Source organism: Pongo pygmaeus, chromosome X (assembly GCF_028885625.2).
Source record: "Pongo pygmaeus isolate AG05252 chromosome X, NHGRI_mPonPyg2-v2.0_pri, whole genome shotgun sequence".
Classification (NCBI taxonomy): Eukaryota; Metazoa; Chordata; class Mammalia; order Primates; family Hominidae; genus Pongo; species Pongo pygmaeus.
In genome coordinates this window covers 68,318,477-68,343,422 of record NC_072396.2, presented here as the reverse complement: position 1 = coordinate 68,343,422, position 24,946 = coordinate 68,318,477, and the positions used below count along the sequence as shown (strand labels likewise).

Below are 24,946 nucleotides of genomic sequence, written 5' to 3'. Positions count from 1 at the left end.
TTTTTTTCCAACAAGGCTGTTTATTTCCCCTGGGTGCAGGAGGGCTGAGTCCGAAAAGAGAGTCAGCAAAAGGAGATTGCAGTGGGGCCGTTTTATAGGATTTGGGTAGGTAATGGAAAATTACACTCAAAGGGGGTTGTTCTCTGGCGGGCAGGGGCGGGGGTCACAAGGTGCTCAGTAGGGGAGCTTCTGAGCCAGGAGAAGGAATTTCACAAGGTAATGTCATCAGTTAAGGCAGGAACAGGCCATCTGGATATATACGTGCAAGTCACAGGGGATATGATGGCTTAGCTTGGGCTCAGAGGCCTGACATTCCTGTCTTATATTAATAAGAAAAACAAAACAAAATAGTGGTGAAATGTTGGGGTGGCAAAAATTTTGGGGGATGGTATGGAGAGATAATGGGCGATGTTTCTCAGGGCTACTTCAAGCGGGATTAGGGGTGGTGTGGGAACCTACAATGGGAGAGATTAAACTGAGGGGAGATTTTGTGGTAAGGGGTGATATTGTGGGTTTGTTAGAAGTAGCATTTGTTGTATAGACTCATGGGTGATAGCCTGGATGTGGTTTTGTATGAATTGGGAAACTAAATGAAAGACACAAGGCCCAAATAAGAGAAGGAGAAAAATGTATGAAAGGACTAAGAATTAGGAGGAACCAGGACATCCAATTAGAGTACTCAAGAGGGTTCAGTGTAATTACTTGCTTGGTTGGTGAGTTTTTAGGCTCTATCCTTGACAGAATCCTCCTTTTTAAGTTGGAGGCTGAGCTTGGTGAGGTATGCTTTTAAAAGACCATTAGTCAGTTCTGCCTTTCCTGAAGATTGAGGATGGTAAGGGGTATGAATGTTCCACTGAATACCAAGAGCCTGAGAAACTGCTCGGGTGATTTGACTAACAAAGGCCAGTCCGTTATTGGACTGTATAGAGGTAGGAAGGCCAAACCCAGGAATTGTATCTGACAGAAGGGAAGAAATGACTGTGATGGCCTTCTCAGACCCTGTGGGAAAGGCCTCTACCCATGCAGTGAAAGTGTCTACCCAAACCAAGAGGTATTTTAGTTTCCTAGCTTGGGGCATGTGAGTAAAGTCAGTTTGCCAGTCCTGGGCAGGGGCAAATCCCCGAGCTTGATGTGTAGGGAAGGGAGGTCACAGGGCCTGAACAATCCCTGAGGAGTAGTAGAATAGCAGATGAAACACTGAGAAGTGATTCCCTTGAGGATAGATTTCCACGATGGAAAAGAAATGAGAGGTTCTAAGAGGCGGGCTAGTGGCTTGTAACCTACAAGGAAGACGTTATGAAATGACAACAGAATAGAATGGGCCTGTGTGGCTGGAAGGAGATATTTTCCTCGGTCCAAGAACCATTTGCTTTGTGTGTGAAGAGACTGATAGGTGGAAGTTTCAGTGGGGCAGTAGGTGGGAGTGACCAGTGACAAGGAGAAAAACTGCTGTGAAGGATAGAAGTTGGAATGCTAGCTGCCTTTTTAGCTACCTTATCAGCATAAGCGCTGCCCTGAGTGATGGGATCTGATGCCTTTTGATGGCCCTTGCAGTGAATGACTCTAGTTTTTTTTTTTGGAAGTAAAGGTACCTTGAGAAGAGTTTTTATTAAAGAGATATTAATGATGGAGGACCCTTGTGTAGTGAGGAAACCTCTTTTTGCCCATGTAACAGTAGGGTGGTACAGGATATGGAAGGCATATCTAGAGTCAGTATAAATATTGATGTGTAGTTCCTTTGCAAGAGTGAGGGCTCGAGTTAAGGCAATGAGTTTGGTTTGCTGAGAAGTAGTGGAGGGGGGCAGAGCAGTAGCCTCAGTGATAGATTTCGAATATACTATAGCATAGCCTGCCTTTGCTGGTGTGTAGCGATTAGACCTGGTGGAACTGCCATCAATAAACCAGGAGTGATCAGGGTGAGGAACAGAAAGAAGGAAATATGGGGAAGTGGAGTGAATGCCAGGTGTATCAGAGAGATACAGTCATGGGGGTCAGGTGTGGTATCAGGAATAATGTGGGAGGCTGAATTGAAGTCTGGGCCAGCAAAAATGGTAACTGTGGGAGACTCAACAAAGAGTGAGTACAGCTGAAGGAACTGGGGAGCAGAAAGTATATGTGTCAGGTGTGAGGAAGAAAATAGATTTTGGAAGTTATGAGAACTGTAGAGAGTGAGATGAGCAGTTTGTGATTTTGAGGGCCTCCAAAAGTATTAGGGTGGGAGCGGCCGCTGCATGGAGACATGATGGCCAGCCTAAAACAGTAAGGTCAAGTTGTTTGGACAAAAAGGCTACAGGGCACAGTCCCGGTCCTTGTGTAAGAATTCCGACTGCATAGCCCTGCATTTCAGCTGTGTGTAATGAAAAGGGTTGGGATGAGTCAGGGAGAGCTAGTGTGGGAGCAGTCTCTAAAGCTGTCTTCAAGGAATGGAAAGAGGAGTGGGGAAAGGATTTAGGATCCATGGGATCAGCTAGATTTCCTTTTGTGAGTTTATATAATGGTTTTGTTAGGATGGCAAAAACAAAAATGGTTTTGTTAGGTATCCAAAGGTGAAAGTATCCAACCATGCCCAGGAAGGAAAGGAGTTGTTGTTTTGTAGAAGGGGTCAGGGTTTGAGAGATCAGTTGGACATGAACGGCAGGGAGAGCAGGTGTGTTTTTATGAAGAATTATGCCGAGGTAGGTAACAGATGGAGAAGAAATTTGAGCTTTGGAGGGGGATACCCGATATCCTTTGGAGAATAAATGTTGAAGGAGCAGGAGGGTGTCTTGTTGAGAAGATTCAAAGGAGGGGCTACAAAGTAGAAGGTTATCAATATATTGAATAAGGTGAGAAGCAGAGGGGTGGAAAGAAAGTAAATCACGAGAAAGAGCTTGGCTGAAGTAATGAGGGCTGTCCCTGAAGCCTTGCGGCAGTACAGCCCAGGTAAGCTGCTGGGACTGATGGGTGTCAGGGTCAGTCCAAGTGAAAGCGAAGAGGGTCTGGGATGAAGGGTGCAAAGGAATAGTAAAGAAAGCAAGTTTGAGATCAAGAATGGAATAATGGGTTATGGAGAGGTTGTGGAGGGAGGTATTGAGGATAGGAGAGTATATGGGTTTGGCTCCACGGGGTGGATAGGCAAGACAATTTGGTTGATAAGGCGCAGATCCTGAACTAACCAAGATTAAGGCTTGTCCAGTTTTTGGACAGGTAAAATGGGGGAGTTGTAAGGAGAGTTTATAGGCTTTAAAAGGCCATGCTGTAACAGGTGAGTGATAACAGGCTTTAATCCTTTTAAAGCATGCTGTGGGATGGGATATTGGTGTTGAGCAGGGTAAGGGTGATTAGGTTTTAATGGGAAAGTAATGGGTGTATGATTGGTTGCCAGGGAGGAAGTAGAGATGTCCTATACTTGTGGGTTAAGGTGGGGGGGATATGAGAGGAAGATGTGAAGGAGGCTTTGAACTGGGGAAAAGGGCAGCAATGAGGTGTGGCTGTAGCCTAGGAATAGTCAGGGAAGCAGATAATTTAGTTAAAATGTCTCGACCTAATAAGGGAACTGGGCAAGAGGGGATAACTAAAAAGGAGTGCATAAAAGAACACTGTCCAAGTTGGCATCAGAGTTGGGGAATTTTAAGAGGTTTAGAAGCCTGGCCGTCAATACCCACAACAGTTATGGAGGCAAGGGAAACAGGCCCTTGAAAAGAAGGTAATGTGGAGTGGGTAGCCTCCGTATTGATTAAGAAGGGGGCGGACTTACCCTCCACTGTAAGAGTTACTCAAAGTGTCTGTAGGCTTTTGAGGTGATCGGGCAGTGTCAGTCTTCAGCCACTAAGCCAAGAAGATCTGGGAAGGAGTCAGTCAGAGAGCCTTGGGCCAGAGTTCCAGGGGCTCTGGGAGTGGCTGCCGGGTTGGACAGTCCAATTTCCAGTGGGGTCCCACACTGATGGGACATGGCTCAAAAGGAATCCCAGGCTGTGGGCGTTTCTTGGCCCAGTGGCCAGATTTCTGGCACTTGAAGCAAAATCCTAGGGTAGGCAGTCCTGGAGGAATGCCTGGCTGCTGCGGTTCAGATGTTTGGAAGTTATTGTGTGCTGGAGATGTGGCTGGGGTTTGTCTCGCAGTGGAGGCAAGGAATTGCAACTTAGAAATATGTTGCTACTTGGCTGCCTCTACTCTATTATTGTACACCTTGAAGGCGAGGTTAATTAAGTCCTGTGGTGGGGTTTGAGGGCTGGAATCTAATTTTTGGAGCTTTTTTTAATGTTGGGAGTGGGCTGGGTAATAAAATGCATGTTGAGAGTAAGATGGCCTTCCTCTGGGGCCTAGGACAGTAAAGTGTCTAAGGGTCGTTGCCAAATGGGATATGAGCTGGGCTGGGTTTTTATATTTGATGAAAAAGAGCCTAAATGCTAACTGCAGTTTTATGTTTTTACACAAAAATGTTTTTAAGAGGAACAGTAAACCAGAGAGAAGAAACCTGCAGAACTTTGGAGCCTTACTTACATGTGTTATTTGTAATTATATTTTCTAACAATAAAGATATGTTCCAATTTGAAGGCATTATTCGAGTTTGGCCTTGTAAGAGTAAAAAATGGACTGGATATTTGAGTGCCCAAAATCTTTTATTGGGGGCAAGAACCCAAAAAATATAATTCAAAGACTGAGTATGAATATTTGTTAATGTGCTAAAAAAATCAACAATCAGTCATGATGATATTTTTGTCACCCCTTATACTAGCCTTCTGTGTTTCACAGGAAGTAAATTATCAAACACAAATGAACCTTCCAAGAATGTCAAAATGTATCAGTTATTAGCTAAGGACTTAAAGAAAAACTTCTAAGGCTATAGCCTTCTTTAATATGATAACACATCTGAAGAAAGAAAAATTAAAATTTCAGAAAATATAATTTCATAGATGCAATCAGAAAAAAATCAAGAAAAGTTAAAAACTAATAAAATGTCATAAAATTATAGCTTACCAAATAATTCCATATATTTACCTCATTTGAGTTTTAGAACCAACATATAAAACAGGGAAATATTATTTCCTTCATTGTCTAAATAAGAACAGTGACAAATTTTAACGTTACTGTACTTATTCTAACTCATGAAACTCCAGAACTGGAATACAGGTCTTCTGATCTCTAGTACACATTTTCTTCTGCCTGCTAGAATGCATATACCACAATTTGTTGACTCATTCAACTGTGATGAACCCTTGAGTTATTTCCAGTTTTCCAAATTAAGTTGCTATGATTATTTGTATACAAGCCTTTGTGTAGATATATTCTTTTATTTGCCTTGATTAAATATCTAAGAATGAAATGACTGATCCATGTGGTAGTTGTATGAGTAACTGAAGAAGCTGCCAAACTGTTTTCCAAAGTAGTTGTATCAATTTATATTTCCATCTGCAGCGTTTGTAGGAGTTCTAATTGCTCTATATCCTTGCTATTGTTTTATATGGTCCATTTTTCAGCCATTGTAATAGGTAAGTGGTGGTATCTCACTGTGGTTTTAATTTGCATTCCCCTAATAGCTAATGATACTGAGCTTCTTTTCCTGCATTTATTTGCTATTGCTATCTCTTTTATGGTGAAGTGTCTATTCAGATATTTTGTGTTTTTAAAATTGTTTTCTTATTGTTGAATTTTCACAAAACAGGTTTATTGAAGTTTAATTCATATAACATACAATTCATCCAGTTAAAGTACAAGAATACCTTGAAAATATTGCATATTCAGTTCCAGACCACTACAAGAAAGCAAATATTGTAACAATGTAAATATCACAATAAAGTGAGTCACATGATTTTTTAGTTTTCTATTTCATTTGAAAGTTGTTTACACTATATTGTAGTCTATTACGTGTGCAATAGCATTATGTCTAAAAAATGCACATTTTTTTGAAAATATTTTATTGCTTGCCTGAAAATGCTAACAATCATCTGAACCTTCGGTGACTTGTAATCTTTTTACTGATGGAGGGTCTTGCCTTGATGTTTATGGCTGCTGAATGATCAGGGTGGTGGCTCCTGAAGAATGAGGTAGCTGTGGCAATTTCTTAAATTTAGAAAACAATAAAGTTTGCCAAATTCATTGACTCTTTCTTTTATACCATTTCTCTACAGCATGTGATTCTGGTTGATAACATTTTATCCACAGCAGTACTTCTTTCAAAATTAAAGTCTATGTTCTCAAACCCCACCACCACTTTATCAAATAAGTTTATGTAATATTCTAAATCCTTTGTTGTAATTTCAACAATGTTCACAGCATCTCCACCAAGAGTAGATTTCATTCCAAGAAACTGCTTTCTTTGCTCATACATAAAAAACAATTCCTCATTTATTAAAAAGTTTTATCATGAGACTGCAGCAATTGTTACATCTTCTGGCTCCGCTTCTAATTCTAGTTTTCTTGCTATTTCCATCAAATCTGCAGTTATTTTTTCCAGTGAAGTCTTGAACCCCTCAAAGTCATCCATGGGGTTGGAATCAACTTATTCCAAACTCCTGTTAATGTTGATATTTTGACCTCCTCGCATGAAGTGCAAATGTTCTTAATGGCGAGAATGGTGAATCACTTCCAGAAGGTTTTTAATTTACTTTTTCCCAGATTCATCAGATGAATCATTATCTCTGGCAACCATAGCCTTATGAAATGTATTTCTTAAATAATAGGACTTGAAAATCAATATTACTCCTTGATCTCTAGGCTGCAGGATGAATGCCGTATTAGCAGGAAAGAAAGCAACATCAATCTTCTTATACATCTCCATCAGAGCTCTTGTGTGACTAGATGCATTTTCAATGAGAAGTAATATCTTGAAAGGATGTTTTTTTCTGAGGCAGTCTCAACAGTAGGCCTAAAATATTCAATGAACCATGTTGTAGTGCTGTAAACAGATATGCTGTTATATGGACTTGGTTCCATTTATAGAGAATAAGCAGAGTAGATTTAGCATAATTCTTAAGGGCACTAGAATTTTCAAAATGGAAAATGAGCATTGGCTTCAAATTAAAGTCACCAGCTGCATTATCCCCTAACAAACAAGGCAGCCTGTCCTTTGAAGTTTTTTTTTTTTTTTTTTTCTTTCTCATGTTTTATTTTATCATTTTTTTCTTTAGGTTTTTTCCATTTTTTCTAATTTTTATTATTTTATTTTTCCATAAGTTATTGGGATACAGGTGGTATTTGGTTACATGAGTAAGTTCTTTAGTGGTGATTTGTGAAGTTTTGGTGTACCCTTCACCCAAGCAGTATACACTGCACCATATTTGTAGTCTTTTATCCCTCACCCCCTCCCAACTCTTTCCCCCAAGTCCCTAAAGTCCATTGTATCATTCTTTTTTCTTTTTTCTAAATTTTATTATTATTATACTTTAAGTTTTAGGGTACATGTGCATGACGAGCAGGTTTTTTACATATGTATACATGTGCCATGCTGGTATGCTGCACCAATTAACTCGTCATTTAGCATTAGGTATATCTCCTAATGCTATCCCTCCCCACTCCCCCCATCCCAAAACAGTCCCCAGTGTGTGATGTTCCCCTTCCTGTGTCCATGTGTTCTCATTGTTCAATTTCCACCAATGAGTGAGAACATGTGGTGTTTGGTTTTTTGTCCTTGCGATAGTTTGCTGAAAATGATGGTTTCCAACTTCATCCATGTCCCTACAAAGGACATGAACTCATCATTATGTATGGCTGCATAGTATTCCATGGTGTACATGTGCCACATTTTCTTAATCCAGTCTATCACTGTTGGACATTTAGGTTGATTCCAAGTCTTTGCTATTGTGAATAGTGCCGCTATAAACATACATGTGCATGTGTCTTTATAGCAGTATAATTTATAGTCCTTTGGGTATATACCCAGTAATGGGATGGCTGGGTCAAATGGTATTTCTAGTTCTAGATCCCTGAGGAATCGCCACACTGACTTCCACAATGGTTGAACTAGTTTACAGTCCCACCGACAGTGTAAAACTGTTCCTATTTCTCCACATCCTCTCCAGCACCTGTTGTTTCCTGACTTTTTAATGATCGCCAATCTAACTGGTGTCAGATGGTATCTCATTGTGGTTTTGATTTGCATTTCTCTGATGGCCAGTGAATAAGTGGTGCTGGGAAAACTGGCTAGCCATATGTAGAAAGCTGAAACTGGATCCCTTCCTTACACCTTATACAAAAATTAATTCAAGATGGATTAAAGACTTAAATGTTAGACATAAAACCATAAAAACCCTAGAAGAAAACCTAGGCAATACCATTCAGCAAATAGGCATGGGCAAGGACTTCGTGTCTAAAACACCAAAAGCAATGGCAACAAAAACCAAAATAGACAAATGGGATCTAATTAAACTAAAGAGCTTCTGCACAGCAAAAGAAACACCATCAGAGTGAACAGGCAACCTACATAATGGGAGAAAATTTTTGCAACCTACTCATCTGACAAAGGGCTAATATCCAGAATCTACAATGAACTCAAACAAATTTACAAGAAGAAAACAAACAACCCCATCAAAAGTGGGCGAAGGATATGAACAGACACTTCTCAAAAGAAAACATTTATGCAGCCAAAAACACATGAAAAAATGCTCATCATCACTGGCCTTTGAAGTTTTAAAGCCAGGAAATGACTTCTCCTGTCTAGGTAGATAAGTCCTAGGTGGCAGCTTCTTTCAGTACAGGGCTGTTTTGTCCACATTGAAAATCTGTTGAAAAGCTTGCCTTCTGCTAGCTTTTGAATTTGTTTGCTCCTGCTTTTCTAGTTCTTTTAATTGTGATGTTAGGGTGTTGATTTTAGATCTTTCCTGCTTTCTCTTGTGGGCATTTAGTGCTATAAGTTTCCCTCTACACACTGCTTTAAATGTGTCCCAGAGATTCTGGTACGTTTTCTCCTTGTTCTCATTGGTTTCAAAGAACATCTTTATTTCTGCCTTAATTTCGTTATTTATCCAGTTGTCATTCAGGAGCAGGTTGTTCAGTTTCCATGTAGTTGTGCGGTTTTGAGTGAGTTTCTTTTTTTTTTTTCTACATAAAGAATTTATTTAAATATTTACAAAACATTTTATTACAATTATTTACCTTTCTTAAAATATGACATAATAGTTTTTGAAGGAAAAACTGCTTATATACACAAATCATATCAATGAACTGGAAAACACTACTGATTAATATTTAATTGTAGCACTAGGCTCACTGAAGGGAGCAAATGGAAGGCATGATGTCTGTTTATAAAGGAGTTTAGAACTTATATGGGGAGACCAAAGTGCCATAATCATTCTTCAATAACTTTGAATAAAAATGGAAAAACCAAACAAGGAAAAATTAAATGTCTCCACAGTGAGCTGAATATTATTTTCAAGGAGAATTCAGTACACATATGCTCCTATAAGCATTTAAACACAAGCATTTAAAACACCTAAGCTGTGGTGTTGGCTTAGCATTTTAACAAATATTTTATGTAGCAGTAAGGCTTTGACTTGGAATTTGAGAAGATAAATAGGTGAATATTTTATTTGTGAAAAATGCTAACATTTAGGACCTCATTTGTTTAATCGCTGTGTATAAATAATTTTATGACTATTAGGTTTTTGAAGATGCTTTGAAAAGATATTAGCAGCTCAAATCAAAGCAAAATATTAAAATTATTCTTTTTTTTCTTTTTATTATTATTATTATTATTATTATTATTATTATTATTATACTTTAGGCTCTATGGTACCTGTGCACAACGTGCAGGTAAGTTACATATGTATACATGTGCCATGCTGGTGCACTGCACCCACCAACTCATCATCTAGCATTAGGTATATCTCCCAATGCTATCCCTCCCCCCTCCCCCCACCCCACAACAGTCCCCAAAGTGTGATGTTCCCCTTCCTGTGTCCATGTGTTCTCATTGTTCAATTCCCACCTATGAGTGAGAATATGCGGTGTTTGGTTTTTTGTTCTTGAGATAGTTTACTGAGAATGATGATTTCCAATTTCATCCATGTCCCTACAAAGTACGTGAACTCATCATTTTTTATTGCTGCATAGTACTCCATGGTGTATATGTGCCACATTTTCTTAATCCAGTCTATCATTGTTGGACATTTGGGTTGGTTCCAAGTCTTTGCTATTGTGAATAATGCCGCTATAAACATACGTGTGCATGTGTCTTTATAGCAGCATGATTTATAGTCCTTTGGGTATATACCCAGTAATGGGATGGCTGGGTCAAATGGAATTTCTAGTTCTAGATTCCTGAGGAATTGCCACACTGACTTCCACAAGGGTTGAACTAGTTTACAGTCCCACCAACAGTGTAAAAGTGTTCCTATTTCTCCACATCCTCTCCAGCACCTGTTGTTTCCTGACTTTTTAATGATTGCCATTCTAACTGGTGTGAGATGGTATCTCATTGTGGTTTTGATTTGCATTTCTCTGATGGCCAGTGATGGTGAGCATTTTTTCATGTGTTTTTTGGCTGCATAAATGTCTTCTTTTGAGAAGTGTCTGTTCATGTCCTTCGCCCACTTTTTGATGGGGTTGTTTGTTTTTTTCTTGTAAATTTGTTGGAGTTCATTGTAGATTCTGGATATTAGCCCTTTGTCAGATGAGTAGGTTGCGAAAATTTTCTCCCATTTTGTAGGTTGCCTGTTCACTCTGATGGTAGTTTCCTTTGCTGTGCAGAAGCTCTTTAGTTTAATTAGATCCCATTTGTCAATTTTGGCTTTTGTTGCCATTGCTTTTGGTGTTTTAGACATGAAGTCCTTGCCCATGCAAATAATTACTTCTTGAATACTAAATTCTGATGGAATTTTATTGTCACAGCTACAATAGAAATTGATGACATCAGCTCTGTATTTCTAATAGAATTATAACAATGGTAGTGTAATTTCTGTAGTATTCAATAAACATTGAGATATATGAATATAATCCTACTATTAATGAAGATTATGAAAACAGGTTAATCTAAGTTCCAAGCTAGTGAAAAGTATTTTGTCTTTCTAACCACTTTATATAATAGAAAATATATTATTCAATGTTACTGAATAAAACCTTTGTTCTGAGGCTTTTAACAAATTTAACAGACTTCACATTTACAACTGGAAATATAAATAAGAATTTCCTCCTCTTTGTTTTTTTGGTAATTGCTTATTGCTAGTATAGGTTATAGCTGCTGATTTTTTTTTGTTTTAATCTTCTACCTAGACAATTTACCACATTGTTTTATTTCTAAAAAAATTTTAGTAATTTGTTTCTATTTTCTATTCTTTTTTTTGAAAAAAGAAAAAGTTTTACAATTATGGTTTGCAATTACTAAAGAGCATTGTATACAACTGACAGTGTCAGTATATATAGATAAACAGTTGCTTAATAAGCTTTTTAAAATTTTATTATTATTATTACACTTTAGGTTTTATGGTAAATGTGCGCAATGTGCAGGTTAGTTACATATGTATACATGTGCCATGCTGGTGCGCTGCACCCACTAACTCGTCATCTAGCATTAGGTATATCTCCCAATGCTTTCCCTCCCCACTCCCCCCACCCCACAACAGTCCCCGAAGTGTGATGTTCCCCTTCCTGTGTCCATGTGTTCTCATTGTTCAATTCCCACCTATGAGTGAGAATATGCAGTGCTTGGTTTTTTGTTCTTGTGATAGTTTACTGAGAATGATGATTTCCAATTTCATCCATGTCCCTATAAAGGACATGAACTCATCATTTTTTATGGCTGCATAGTATTCCATGGTGTATATGTGCCACATTTTCTTAATCCAGTCTATCATTGTTGGACATTTGGGTTGGTTCCAAGTCTTTGCTATTGTGAATAATGCTGCAATAAACATACGTGTGCATGTGTCTTTATAGCAGCATGATTTATAGTCCTTTGGGTATATACCCAGTAATGGGATGGCTGGGTCCAATGGAATTTCTAGTTCTAGATCCCTGAGGAATCGCCACACTGACTTCCACAAGGGTTGAACTAGTTTACAGTCCCACCAACAGTGTAAAAGTGTTCCTATTTCTCCACATCCTCTCCAGCACCTGTTGTTTCCTGACTTTTTAATGATTGCCATTTTAACTGGTGTGAGAGGGTATCTCATTGTGGTTTTGATTTGCATTTCTCTGATGGCCAGTGATGGTGAGCATTTTTTCATGTGTTTTTTGGCTGCATAAATGTCTTCTTTTGAGAAGTGTCTGTTCATGTCCCTTGCCCACTTTTTGATGGGTTGTTTGTTTTTTTCTTGTAAATTTGTTTGAGTTCATTGTAGATTCTGGATATTAGCCCTTTGTCAGATGAGAAGGTTGCAAAAATTTTCTCCCATTTTGTAGGTTGCCTGTTCACTCTGATGGTAGTTTCTTTTGCTGTTCAGAAGCTCTTCAGTTTAATTAGATCCCATTTGTCAATTTTGGCTTTTGTTGCCATTGCTTTTGGTGTTTTAGACATGAAGTCCTTGCCCATGCCTATGTCCTGAATGGTAATGCCTAGGTTTTCTTGTAGGGTTTTTATGGTTTTAGGTCTAATGTTTAAGTCTTTAATCCATCTTGAATTGATTTTTGTATAAGGTGTAAGGAAGGGATCCAGTTTCAGCTTTCTACATATGGCTAGCCAGTTTTCCCAGCACCATTTATTAAATAGGGAATCCTTTCCCCATTTCTTGTTTTTCTCAGGTTTGTCAGAGATCAGATAGTTGTAGATATGTGGCGTTATTTCTGACAGCTCTGTTCTGTTCCATTGATCTATCTCTGTTTTGGTACCAGTACCATGCTGTTTTGGTTACTGTAGCCTTGTAGTATAGTTTGAAGTCAGGTAGTGTGATGCCTCCAGCTTTGTTCTTTTGGCTTAGGATTGACTTGGCGATGTGGGCTCTTTTTTGGTTCCATATGAACTTTAAAGTAGTTTTTTCCAATTCTGTGAAGAAAGTCATTGGTAGCTTGATGGGGATGGCATTGAATCTGTAAATTACCTTGGGCAGTATGGCCAGTTTCCACGATACTGATTCTTCCTACCCATGAGCATGGAACGTTCTTCCATTTGTTTGTATCTTCTTTTATTTCCTTGAGAAGTGGTTTGTAGTTTTCCTTGAAGAGGTCCTTCACATCCCCTGTAAGTTGGATTCCTAGGTATTTTATTCTCTTTGAAGCAATTGTGAATGGGAGTTCACTCATGATTTGGCTCTCTGTGTGTCTGTTATTGGTGTATAAGAATGCTTGTGATTTTTGTATATTGATTTTGTATCCTGAGACTTTGCTGAAGTTGCTTATCAGCTTAAGGAGATTTTGGGCTGAGAAAATGGGGTTTTCTAGATATACTATCCTGTCATCTGCAAACAGGGACAATTTGATTTCCTCTTTTCTAATTGAATACCCTTTATTTCCTTCTCCTGCCTAATTGCCCTGGCAAGAACTTCCAACACTATGTTGAATAGAAGTGGTGAGAGAGGGCATCATTATCTTGTGCCAGTTTTCAAAGGGAATGCTTCCAGTTTTTGCCCATTCAGTATGATATTGGCTCTGGGTTTGTCATAGATAGCTCTTATTATTTTGAGATATGTCCCATCAATACCTAATTTATTGAGAGTTTTAGCATGAAGCGTTCTTGAATTTTGTCAAAGGCCTTTTCTGCATCTATTGAGATAATCATGTGGTTTTTGTCTTTGGTTCTGTTTATATGCTGGATTGCATTTATTGATTTGCATATATTGAACCAGCCTTGCATCCCAGGGATGAAGCCCACTTGATCATGGTGGATAAGCTTTTTGATATGCTGCTGGATTCGGTTTGCCAGTATTTTATTGAGGATTTTTGCATCAATGTTCATCAAGGATATTGGTCTAAAATTCTCTTTTTTGGTTGTGTCTCTGCCTGGCTTTGGTATCAGGATGATGCTGGCCTCATAAAATGAGTTAGGGAGGATTCCCTCTTTTTCTATTGATTGGAATAGTTTCAGAAGGAATGGTACCAATTCCTCCTTGTACCTCTGGTAGAATTCGGCTGTGAACCCATCTGGTCCTGGACACTTTTTGGTTGGTAAGCTATTGATTATTGCCACAATTTCAGCTCCTGTTATTGGTCTATTCAGAGATTCAACTTCTTCCTGGTTTAGTCTTGGGAGGGTGTATGTGTTGAGGAATTTATCCATTTCTTCTAGATTTTCTAGTTTATTTGCATAGAGGTGTTTATAGTATTCTCTGATGGTAGTTTGTATTTCTGTGGGATCGGTGGTGATATCCCCTTTATCATTTTTTATTGCATCTATTTGATTTTTCTCTCTTTTTTTCTTTATTAATCTTGCTAGTGGTCTATCAATTTTGTTGATCCTTTCAAAAAACCAGCTCCTGGATTCATTAATTTTTTGAAGGGTTTTTTGTGTCTCTATTTCCTTCAGTTCTGCTCTGATTTTAGTTATTTCTTGCCTTCTGCTAGCTTTTGAATGTGTTTGCTCTTGCTTTTCTAGTTCTTTTAATTGTGATGCTAGGGTGTCAATTTTGGGTCTTTCCTGCTTTCTCTTATGGGCATTTCGTGGTATAAATTTCCCTCTACACACTGCTTTGAATGCATTCCAGAGATTCTGGTATGTTGTGTCTTGGTTCTCGCTGGTTTCAAAGAACATCTTTATTTCTGCCTTCATTTCCTTATGTACCCAGTAGTCATTCAGGAGCAAGTTGTTCAGTTTCCATGTAGTTGAGCGGTTTTGAGTGAGATTCTTAATCCTGAGTTGTAGCTTGATTGCACTGTGATCTGAGAGATAGTTTGTTATAATTTCTGTTCTTTTACATTTACTGAGGAGAGCTTTACTTCCAAGTATGTGGTCAATTTTGGAATAGGTGTGGTGTGGTGCTGAAAAAAATGTATATTCTGTTGATTTGGGGTGGAGAGTTCTGTAGATGTCTATTAGGTCCGCTTGGTGCAGAGCTGAGTTCAATTCCTTGGTATCCTTGTTGACTTTCTGTCTCGTTGATCTGTCTAATGTTGACAGTGGGGTGTTAAAGTCTCCAATTATTAATGTGTGGGAGTCTAAGTCTCTTTGTAGGTCACTCAGGACTTGCTTTATGAATCTGGGTGCTCCTGTATTGGGTGCATATCTATTTAGGATAGTTAGCTCTTCTTGTTGAATTGATCCCTTTACCATTATGTAATGGCCTTCTTTGTCTCTTTTGGTCTTTGTTGGTTTAAAGTCTGTTTTATCAGAGACTAGGATTGCAACCCCTGCCTTTTTTTGTTTTCCATTTGCTTGGTAGATCTTCCTCCATCCTTTTATTTTGAGCCTATGTGTGTCTCTGCACATGAGTTGGGTTTCCTGAATACAGCACACTGATGGGTCTTGACTCTTTATCATATTTGCCAGTCTGTGTCTTTGAATTGGAGCATTTAGTCCATTTACATTTAAGGTTAATATTGTTATGTGTGAATTTGATCCTGTCATTATGATGTTAGCTGGTTATTTTGCTCGTTGGTTGATGCAGTCTCTTCCTAGTCTCGATGGTCTTTACATTTTGGCATGATTTTGCAGTGGCTGGTACCGGTTGTTCCTTTCCATGTTTAGCACTTCCTTCAGGAGCTCTTTTAGGGCAGGCCTGGTGGTGAGAAAACCTCTCAGCATTTGCTTGTCTGTAAAGGATTTTATTTCTCCTTCACTTATGAAGCTTAGTTTGGCTGGATATGAAATTCTGGGTTGAAAATTCTTTTCTTTAAGAATGTTGTATTTTGGCCCCCACTCTCTTCTGGCTTGTAGCGTTTCTGCCGAGAGATCCGCTGTTAGTCTGATGGGCTTCCCTTTGTGGGTAACCCGACCTTTCTCTCTGGCTGCCCTTAACATTTTTTCCTTCATTTGAACTTTGGTGAATCTGACAATTATGTGTTTTGGAGTTGCTCTTCTCGAGGAGTATCTTTGTGGCATTCTCTGTATTTCCTGAATCTGAATGTTGGCCTGCCTTGCTAGATTGGGGAAGTTCTCCTGGATAATATCCTGCAGAGTGTTTTCCAACTTGGTTCCATTCTCCCCATCACTTTCAGGTGCACCAATCAGACGTAGATTTGGTCTTTTCACATAGTCCTACATTTCTTGGAGGCTTTGCTCGTTTCTTTTTATTCTTTTTTCTCTAAACTTCCCTTCTCACTTCATTTCATTCATTTCATCTTCCATGGCTGATACCCTTTCTTCCATTTGATCGCGTCAGCTCCTGAGGCTTCTGCATTCTTCACGTAGTTCTTGAGCCTTGGTTTTCAGCTCCATCAGCTCCTTTAAGCACTTCTCTGTATTGGTTATTCTAGTTATACATTCTTCTAAATTTTTTTCAAAGTTTTCAACTTCTTTGCCTTTGGTTTGAATATCCTCCCGTAGGTCGGAGTAATTTGATCGTCTGAAGCCTTCTTCTCTCAACTCGTCAAAGTCATTCTCCTTCCAGCTTTGTTCCGTTGCTGGTGAGGAACTGCGTTCCTTTGGAGGAGGAGAGGCACTCTGCTTTTTAGAGTTTCCAGTTTTTCTGCTCTGTTTTTTCCCCATCTTTGTGGTTTTACCTACTTTTGGTCTTTGATGATGGTGATGTACAGATGGGTTTTTGGTTTGGATGTCCTTTCTGTTTTCCTTCTAACAGACAGGACCCTCAGCTGCAGGTCTGTTGGAGTACCTGGCCGGCCGTGTGAGGTGTCAGTCTGCCCTGCTGGGGAGTGCCTCCCAGTTAGGCTGCTCCTGGTTCAGGGGTCAGGGACCCACTTGAGGAGGCAGTCTGCCCATCTCAGATCTCCAGCTGCCTGCTGGGAGAACCACTGCTCTCTTCAAAGCTGTCAGAGAGGGACATTTAAGTCTGCAGAGGTTACTGTTTTCTGTTTGTCTGTGCCCTGCCCCCAGAGGTGCAGCATACAGAGGCAGGCAGGCCTCCTTGAGCTGTGGTGGGCTCCACCCAGTTCAAGCTTCCGGGCTGCTTTGTTTACCTAAGCGAGCCTGGGCAATGGCGGGCGCCCCCCCCCAGCCTCGCTGCCGCCTTGCAGTTTGGTCTCAGACTGCTGTGCTAGCAATCAGCGAGATTCCGTGGGTGTAGGACCCTCTGATCCAGGTGCGGGATATAATCTCCTGGTGCACCGTTTCCTAAGCCCATCAGAAAAGCACAGTATTCGGGTGGGAGTGGCCCGATTTTCCAGGTGCCGTCTGTCACCCGTGGAAAGGGAACTCCCTGACCCCTTGTGCTTCCTGAGTGATGCAATGCCTGGCCCCTGCTTCGGCTGGCACACGGTGCACTCACCCACTGACCTGCACCCACTCTCTGGCACTCCCTAGTGAGATGAACATGGTACCTCAAATGGAAATGCAGAAATCACCCGTCTTCTGCGTCGCTCACGCTGGGAGCTGTAGACCGGAGCTGTTCCTATTCGGCCATCTTGGCTCCTCCCTTGAGTGAGTTTCTTAATCCTGAGTTCTGATTTGATTGCACTGTGGTCTGAGAGACTGTTTTTTATGATTTCCGTTCTTTTGCATTTGCTAAAGAGTGTTTTACTTCCAATTCTGTTGTCAATTATAGAATAAGTGCGATATGGTGCTGAGAAGAATGTATGTTCTGTTGACTTTGGCTGGAGAGTTCTGTAGATGTCTATTAGGTCTGCTTGGTCCAGAGCTGAGTTCAAGTCCTGAATATCATTGTTGAGTTTCTGTCTCATTGATCTGTCTCATATTGACAGTGCGGTGTTAAAGTCTCCCACTATTATTGTGTGGGAGTCTAAGTCTTTTTGTACATCTTAAGAACTTGCTTCATAAATCTGGGTACTCTTGTATTGGGTGCATATATATTTAGGATAGTTAGCTCTTTTTGCTGCATTGATCCCTTTACCATTATGTAATGCCCTTCTTTGTCTTTTTTGATCTTTGTTCGTTTAATGTCTGCTTTATCAGAGACTAGGATTGCAAGTGCTGCTTTTTTTTTTTTTTTACTTTCAATTTGCTTCGTTAATATTCATCCATCCCTTTATTTTGAGCCTATGTGTGTCTTGGCACATGAGATGGGTCTCCTGAATACTGCACACTGATGGGTCTTGACTTTTTATCCAATTTGCCAGACTGTATCTTTTAATCGGGGAATTTAGCTCATTTACACTTAAGGTTAATATTGTTGTGTGTTAATTTTACCCTGTCATTATGATGCTAGCTGGTTATTTTGCACATTAGTTGATGCAGTTTCTTCATAGTGTTTATGGCCTTTACAATTTGGTGTGTTTTTGCAGTGGTTGGTACCAGTTTTTCCTTTCCATATTTAGTGCTACCTTTAGGAGCTCTTGCAAGGCAGGCCTGGTGGTGACAAAATCTCTCAGCATTTGCTTGTCTGTAAAGGATTTTATTTCTCCTTTGCTTATGAAGCTAGTTCGGCTGGGTATGAAATTCTCAGTGGAAAATTATTTTCTTTAAGAATGTTGAAGTTCAGCGGTGGTGTTGCCCCTGTCCAGGCCCTGAGCAGCCCTGAGCATGGGCAGCCCCTCGTGGCTGCCATAGCCGAGCTGCCAGTGCTGGACTCTCACGGGTAGTTGGTGCCGTTTGGGGCTCTCCTCTGGGAGCGCCACACTATGGTAGTGTTTGTGTAACATTTCCTGTTTTACATTTGCAAGGAATATGTAGAGGATCTGCCCAAAATACCGAAGAGTTTCCTACAAGAAGCAAATGTCACTCTTATAGTGATTGAACAGTCATCCTACCATCCTATTGAGTCTTTTTGCAAACTGCCTGGATATTCTCATGAAATCTATTTCATCCTGAGAGGGAAATTTATAAAAGATTGGGAATGAAAAGAGGTGAAGAAATGGCCTCCTCAGGACAGAGCTCCCAGGTAAAGTCAAATATACTCTCAGGAAGCCTTTGGAGCTTGTGGTTGGCAGTGACTGGCCCTCTCTTTTATTTTCAAGGAGACCCAGCTCAGCAAGGTGGAACTCTCATTTTAGGTCCAGGTAACAACATCTATTTTATACACCGTGAGAGGAATATGTTGGATCACAAACCTGTCAACTCTGTTTTACAGCCTGTAGCAGTTTAGCATGTGAACTTTACAAACAGACTTTCAATTATCCATGTGTGAGTTAACATGGTATCTCACTTTCAACTGGACCTCCTGGAATGTGACCTTCAATGCTGGGTGTAATATCCCTGTGTAGTGTCTAACCTGCTGTTTCTTCCCAGCCTTTGAGGATTTAGGAAAGCATAAAGAGGCCTTGAACCAGTTGAACTGCATGCTGAGAAGCATCAGTTGTCAAAAATGTGATATATACTTTCATTTTATAGCTTTTAAAATTTTATACAAAATAACATATATGAATATACAAAATATAACTTTAAAAATTATAAAATCATAAATACCATTTAAATTATTTTACATTATGGTATATACAGTTAATGAAGGATTTTTTTTGGCAATTAATACAAATTCTGATGAAGAATATATAAAGGGAAGGGAGAGCAACACAAGAACATTTTATTCAGTGAAGAAAGCAAAATATTAAATTCTGTCAACAATATAACTGCATTTTTATATGTATATATTTGCATTTTTGTGTGCTTTGGAAAAAGACAGAAAATAAACACCAAAATGTTGCCATTAGGTATCTCTGTGTTAAGATGTCTTTTCTGCATTTCCCGACTGTTCTATAATGAGCATGATTAATATTGTGGGGCCAGGAAAAGGTCTTTAAACATTATCTGACAATTTTATGCCTAGAAAACAACCTTCAAAAGTGCAAATTATACAGGTTGCAGTCCATGTTTCCACCCTAATTGCTTTACTCAGAGGAAGTGTGGCAATCCGAACATCTCACATATAGCCAGTGTCCACAGCACCTTCTCACTACACACTTGCTATCCATTTCACTAGGATTTTTGGGAATTGGGGGAGCTATGGAGAAAAAAATTTTTTTAGATATTTAAGATATGTATTTAAAATACGGTTAGTGTGCCTTTTGAAAGGGGACTATAAGAATTTTATTTTATTTATTTATTTATTTTTGAGACAGAATCTTGCTCTGTCACCCAGGCTGGAGTGCAATGGTGCTATCTCAGCTCACTGCAACTTCTGCCTCCTGGATTCAAGTGATTCTCTTGCCTCAGCCTCCCAAGTAGCTGGGATTACAGGCACCTGCCGCTACACCTGGCTACCTTTTGTATTTTTAGTAGAGACAGAGTTTCACCGTGTTGGCCAGGCTGGTCTTGAGCTCCTGACCTCAGCTTCCCAAAGTGCTAGAATTACAGGCATGTGCCACCATGCCTGGCCAAAAATTGTTTAAATTTTTTAAAACTTTATGACTTAAATGTACACTATGGTTTAGTGTGCATTCCTAGAGAACTGGTATTTCTCACCCCCAAATTGCTCTTATTTGGAAGACTGTTGTCATTTTTATTTTTCTAGAATCTTAGTTTAGTTGGGAAGTGTCCCAGAATTCCTGATGAAAAAAGTGTAGCAAAATCAGAATTTTGGTAATTATTAGCAAGTATAATACTGCTTTGAACTCAATGCTTTTATATGAAGCATATGAAGTTACAAAAAATTAATGTATTAAAATATTTAAATATATTTTCATGTTTGTATAATCATGTTTTTATTCAATAAAAATGAAATTTCTCATTTAAATTATTTTAGAAAAAGAATGTTGAATATTGACCCCCACTCTCTTCTGGCTTGTAAGGTTTCTGCAGCGAGATCGACTATTAGTCTGATGGGCTTCCATCTGTAGGTAACCCAACTTTTTTCTCTGGCTGCCCTTAACATTTTTTTCTTCATTTCAACCTTGGTGAATCTGTCGATCATGTGTCTTGGGGTTGCTCTTCTCGAGGATTATCTTTGTGGTGTCCTCTGTATTTCCTGAATTTGAATGTTGGCCTGTCTTGCTAGGTTGGGGAAGTTCTCCTGAATAACATCCTGAAGAGTGTTTTCCAACTTGGTTCCATTCTCCCCATCACTTTCAGGTACAACAATCAAATGTAGGTTTGGCCGTTTCACATAGTCCCGTATTTCTTGGGGGCTTTGTTCATTCCTTCTCATTCTTTTTCTCTAATCTTGTCTTCACGCTTTATTTCATTAAGTTGGTCTTCAATCTCTGATGTCCTTTCTTCCACTTTATCAATTTGGCTGTTGATATATGTGCATGCTTCATGAAACTCTTGTGCTGTGTTTTTCAGCTCCATCAGGTCATTTATTTTCTTCTCTAAACTGGTTATTCTAGTTAGCAATACCTCTAACCTTTTTTCAAGGTTCTTAGCTTCCTTGAATTGGGTTAGAACAGGCTCCTTTAGCTCAGAGGAGTTTGTTATTACCCATCTTCTGAAGCCTAATTCTGTCAATTCATCAAACTCATTCTCCATCCAGTTTTGTTCCCTTGCTGGTGAGGAGTTGTGATCCTTTGGGGGAGAAGAGGCATTCTGCTTTTTGGAATTTTCAGACTTTTTGCGCTGGTTTTTCCTCATTTTTGTGGATTTATCTACCTTTGGTCTTTGATGTTGGTGACCTTCGGATGGTGTTTCTGTGTGGACGTCCTTTTTGTTGATGTTGATGCTATTACTTTATGTTTGTTAGTTTTCCTTCTAAAAGTCAGGCCCCTCTGCTGCAGGTCTGCTGGAGTTTGCTGGAGGTCCACTCCAGACTGTTTGCCTGGGTATCACCAGCAGATGTTGCAGAACAGCAAAGATTGCTGCCTGTTTCTTCCTTTGGAAGCTTTGTACTAAAGGGGCACCCGCCAGATGCCAGCTCTCCTGTACGAGATGTCTATCGAGACGCCTGCTGGGAGGTGTTTCCTCATCAGGATGCACAGGAGTCAGGGAGCCACTTGAGGAGACAGCCTGTCCCTTAGCAGAACTCGAGCGCTGTGCTGGGAGATCTGGTGCTCTCCCTTCAAAGCCGAGAGGTAGGAACATTTAAGTTTGTTGAAGCTGCGCCCACAACCACCCCTTCCCCTAGGTGCTCTGTCCCAGGGAGATGGGAGTTGTATCTATAAGCCCCTGACTGGGGCTGCTGCCATTCTTCCTGAGATGCCCCACCCAGAGAGGAGGAATCTAGAGAGGCAGTCTGGCTACAGTGGCTTTGCCAAACTGTGGTGGGCTCTGCCCAGTTTGAACTTCCTGGTGACTTTGTTTACACTGTGAGGGGAAAACTGCCTACTCAAGCCTCAGTAATGGTGGACACCCCTCCCCACACCAAGCTCAAGTGTCCCAGGTCGACTTCAGACTGCTGTGCTGGCAGTGAGAATTTCAAGCCAGTGGATCTTAGCTTGCTGGGCTCCGTGGTGATGGGATCCACTGAGCTAGACCACTTGACTCCCTGGCTTCAGACCCCTTTCCATGGGAGTGAAGAGTTTTGTCTCACTGGCATTCCAGGCGTCACTGGGGTATGAAGAAAAACTAGCAATTTTAATTATATTCAAATCTTTCCTTTGCATTCACAACTTGGCTGAATGTTTGGTGCAAGAGCCTTGCTATCTTGGTTGTCAACATGCCTTCCTCATTAAGTTTAATGACGTCTAGTATTTGTTCTAAGGTTAGAGACATGCGACTGACTTTTCCTTTCACTTGAACACTAATTGTAGGATTATTAATTGACCTAATATCAACATTGTTTTGCCTCAGAGAATAGGGATGCCCAAAAAGAGGGGGAGATATGAGGGAACAGTTGGTTAGTGGAGCAAGTGATCTTTGTTTTTGTTGTGTGTTTCAGAACACACATTTATTAAGTACCCTGTCGTATATGGGTTGCAGTCCATGGCATCCCAAAACAATAGCAATTGTAATATCAAAGATCACTTATCGCCCACACACAGTGGATCATGCCTGTAATCTGAGCACTAAGAAGGAGGCCAAGCGGGGGCAGATAGCTTGAGCTCAAGAATTTGAGACCAGCCTGGACAACATGGTGAAATCCCATACACACACACACACACACACACACACACACACACACACACACACACAAATTAGCTGGGGGTGGAGGCGCGCACCTGTAGTCCCAGCTACTTGGCAGGCTGAGGTGGGAGGATCACTTGAGCCTAGGAGGTCCAGGCTGCAGTGAGCCATGATCGTGCCGCTGCATTCCAACCTGTGTAACAGAGAGAGACCCTATCCCAGAAAACAAAAACAAAAACAAAGATCTCTTATCGCAGATCACTATAACAGATACAACGATAGTGAAAAAGTTTCAAATGCTATGAGAATAACCAAAATGTGACACAGAGACATGAAGTGAGCATAAATTGTTGGAAAAGTGGTGCCAATAGACTTGCTTAACACAGGATTGTTACAAACCTTCAATTTGTAAAAAAGGCAGCATCTGGGAAACATAAGGAAGTGAAGCACAGTAAAAACATATGTATGTATAAAGCTTAGTGAGTTTTAGTATATAGAGAGTTGTAAAACTGTTATCACGATTTAATTCCAAAAAGATTTTATCACCCCCCAAAATAAACCTATACCCGTTGGCTATCACTTCCCTTATTTTCTTTTTTTTTTTAAATTATACTTTAGTTTCTGGGATACATGTGCAGAATGTGCAGTTTTGTTACATAGGTATGCACATGCCATTGTGGTTTGCTGCACTAATCAACACATCACCTACATTAGGTATTTCTCCAATGTTATCCTTCCCCTAGCCTCCCACCCCCCAGACAGGCCCTGGTGTGTGATATTCCCATCCCTATGTCCATGTGTTCTCATTGCTCAACTCCCACTTATGAGAGAGAACATGCAGTGTTTGGTTTTCTGATCTTGTGATAGTTTGCTGAGAATGATGGTTTCCAGCATCACCCATGTCCCTGCAAAAACATGAACTCATCATTTTTTATGGCTGCATAATATTCCATGGTGTGTATGTGCCACATTTTCTTTATCCAGTCTATTATTAATGGACATTTGGGTTGGTTCCAAGTCTTTGCTATTGTGAATAGTGCCACAATAAACATAATTGTGCATGTGTCTTTATAGTAGAATAATTTATAATCCTTTGGGTATATATCCAGTAATGAGATTGCTGGGTCAAATGGTATTTCTAGTTCTAGATACTGGAGGAATTGCCACACTGTCTTCCACAATGGTTGAACTAATTTACACTCCCACCAACAGTGTAAAAGTGTTCCCATTTCTTCTATTCCTCTCCAGCATCTGTTGTTTCCTGACTTTTTAATGATTGCCATTCCAACTAGCGTGAGATGCTATCTCATTGTGGTTCTGATTTGCATTTCTCTAATGACCAGTGATGATGAGCATTTTTTCATATGTCTGTTGGCTGCATAAATGTCTTCTTTTGAGAAGTATCTGTTCCTATCCTTCACCCACTTTTTGATGGGGTTGTTTGTTTTTTCTTGTAAATTTGTTTAAGTTCTTTGTAGATTCTGGATATTAGCCCTTTGTCAGATGGATAGAATCCAAATTTTTTCTCCCATTTTGCAGGTTGCCTTTTCACTCTGATGATAGTTTCTTTTGCTGTGCAGAAGCTCTTTAGTTTAATTAGATCCCATTTGTAAATTTTGGCTTTTGTTACCATTGCTTTTGGTGTTTTAGACATGAAGTTTTTGCCCATGCCAATGTCCTGAATGGTATTGCCCAGGTTTTCTTCTAGGATTTTACAGTCCTAGGTCTTTTAAGTCATTATTCCATCTTGAGTTCATCTTTGTATAAGGTGTAAGGAAGGGGTCCAGTTTCAGTTTTCTGCATATGGCTAGCCAGTTTTCCCAACACCTTTTATTAAATAAGGAAAGATTTCCCCATTGCTTTGTCAGGTTTGTCAAAGATCAGATTGTTGTAGATGTGTGGTGTTATTTCTGAGGCCTCTGTTCTGTTCCATTTGTCTATATATCTGTTTTGGTACCAGTACCATGCTATTTGGTTACAGTAGCTTTGGAGTATAGTTTGAAGTCAGGTAGCATGATGCCTCCAGCTTTTTTCTTCTTGCCCAGGATTGTCTTGTTTATGCGTGCTCTTTTTTGGTTCCATATAAAGTAGTTTTTTTTCCCA

General features: G+C 39.8%; 1 protein-coding gene and 1 pseudogene across 1 annotated transcript in view; one reads left to right on the top strand and one right to left on the bottom strand.

Moving 5' to 3' along the window:
• The window catches only part of ZC3H12B (zinc finger CCCH-type containing 12B), a 463,619-nt gene that overhangs the window by 132,559 nt on the left and 306,114 nt on the right, over positions 1-24,946 (bottom strand). The window lies entirely within an intron of this gene.
• On the top strand, positions 18,345-19,040 carry LOC129024106 (peroxiredoxin-like 2C; annotated as a pseudogene).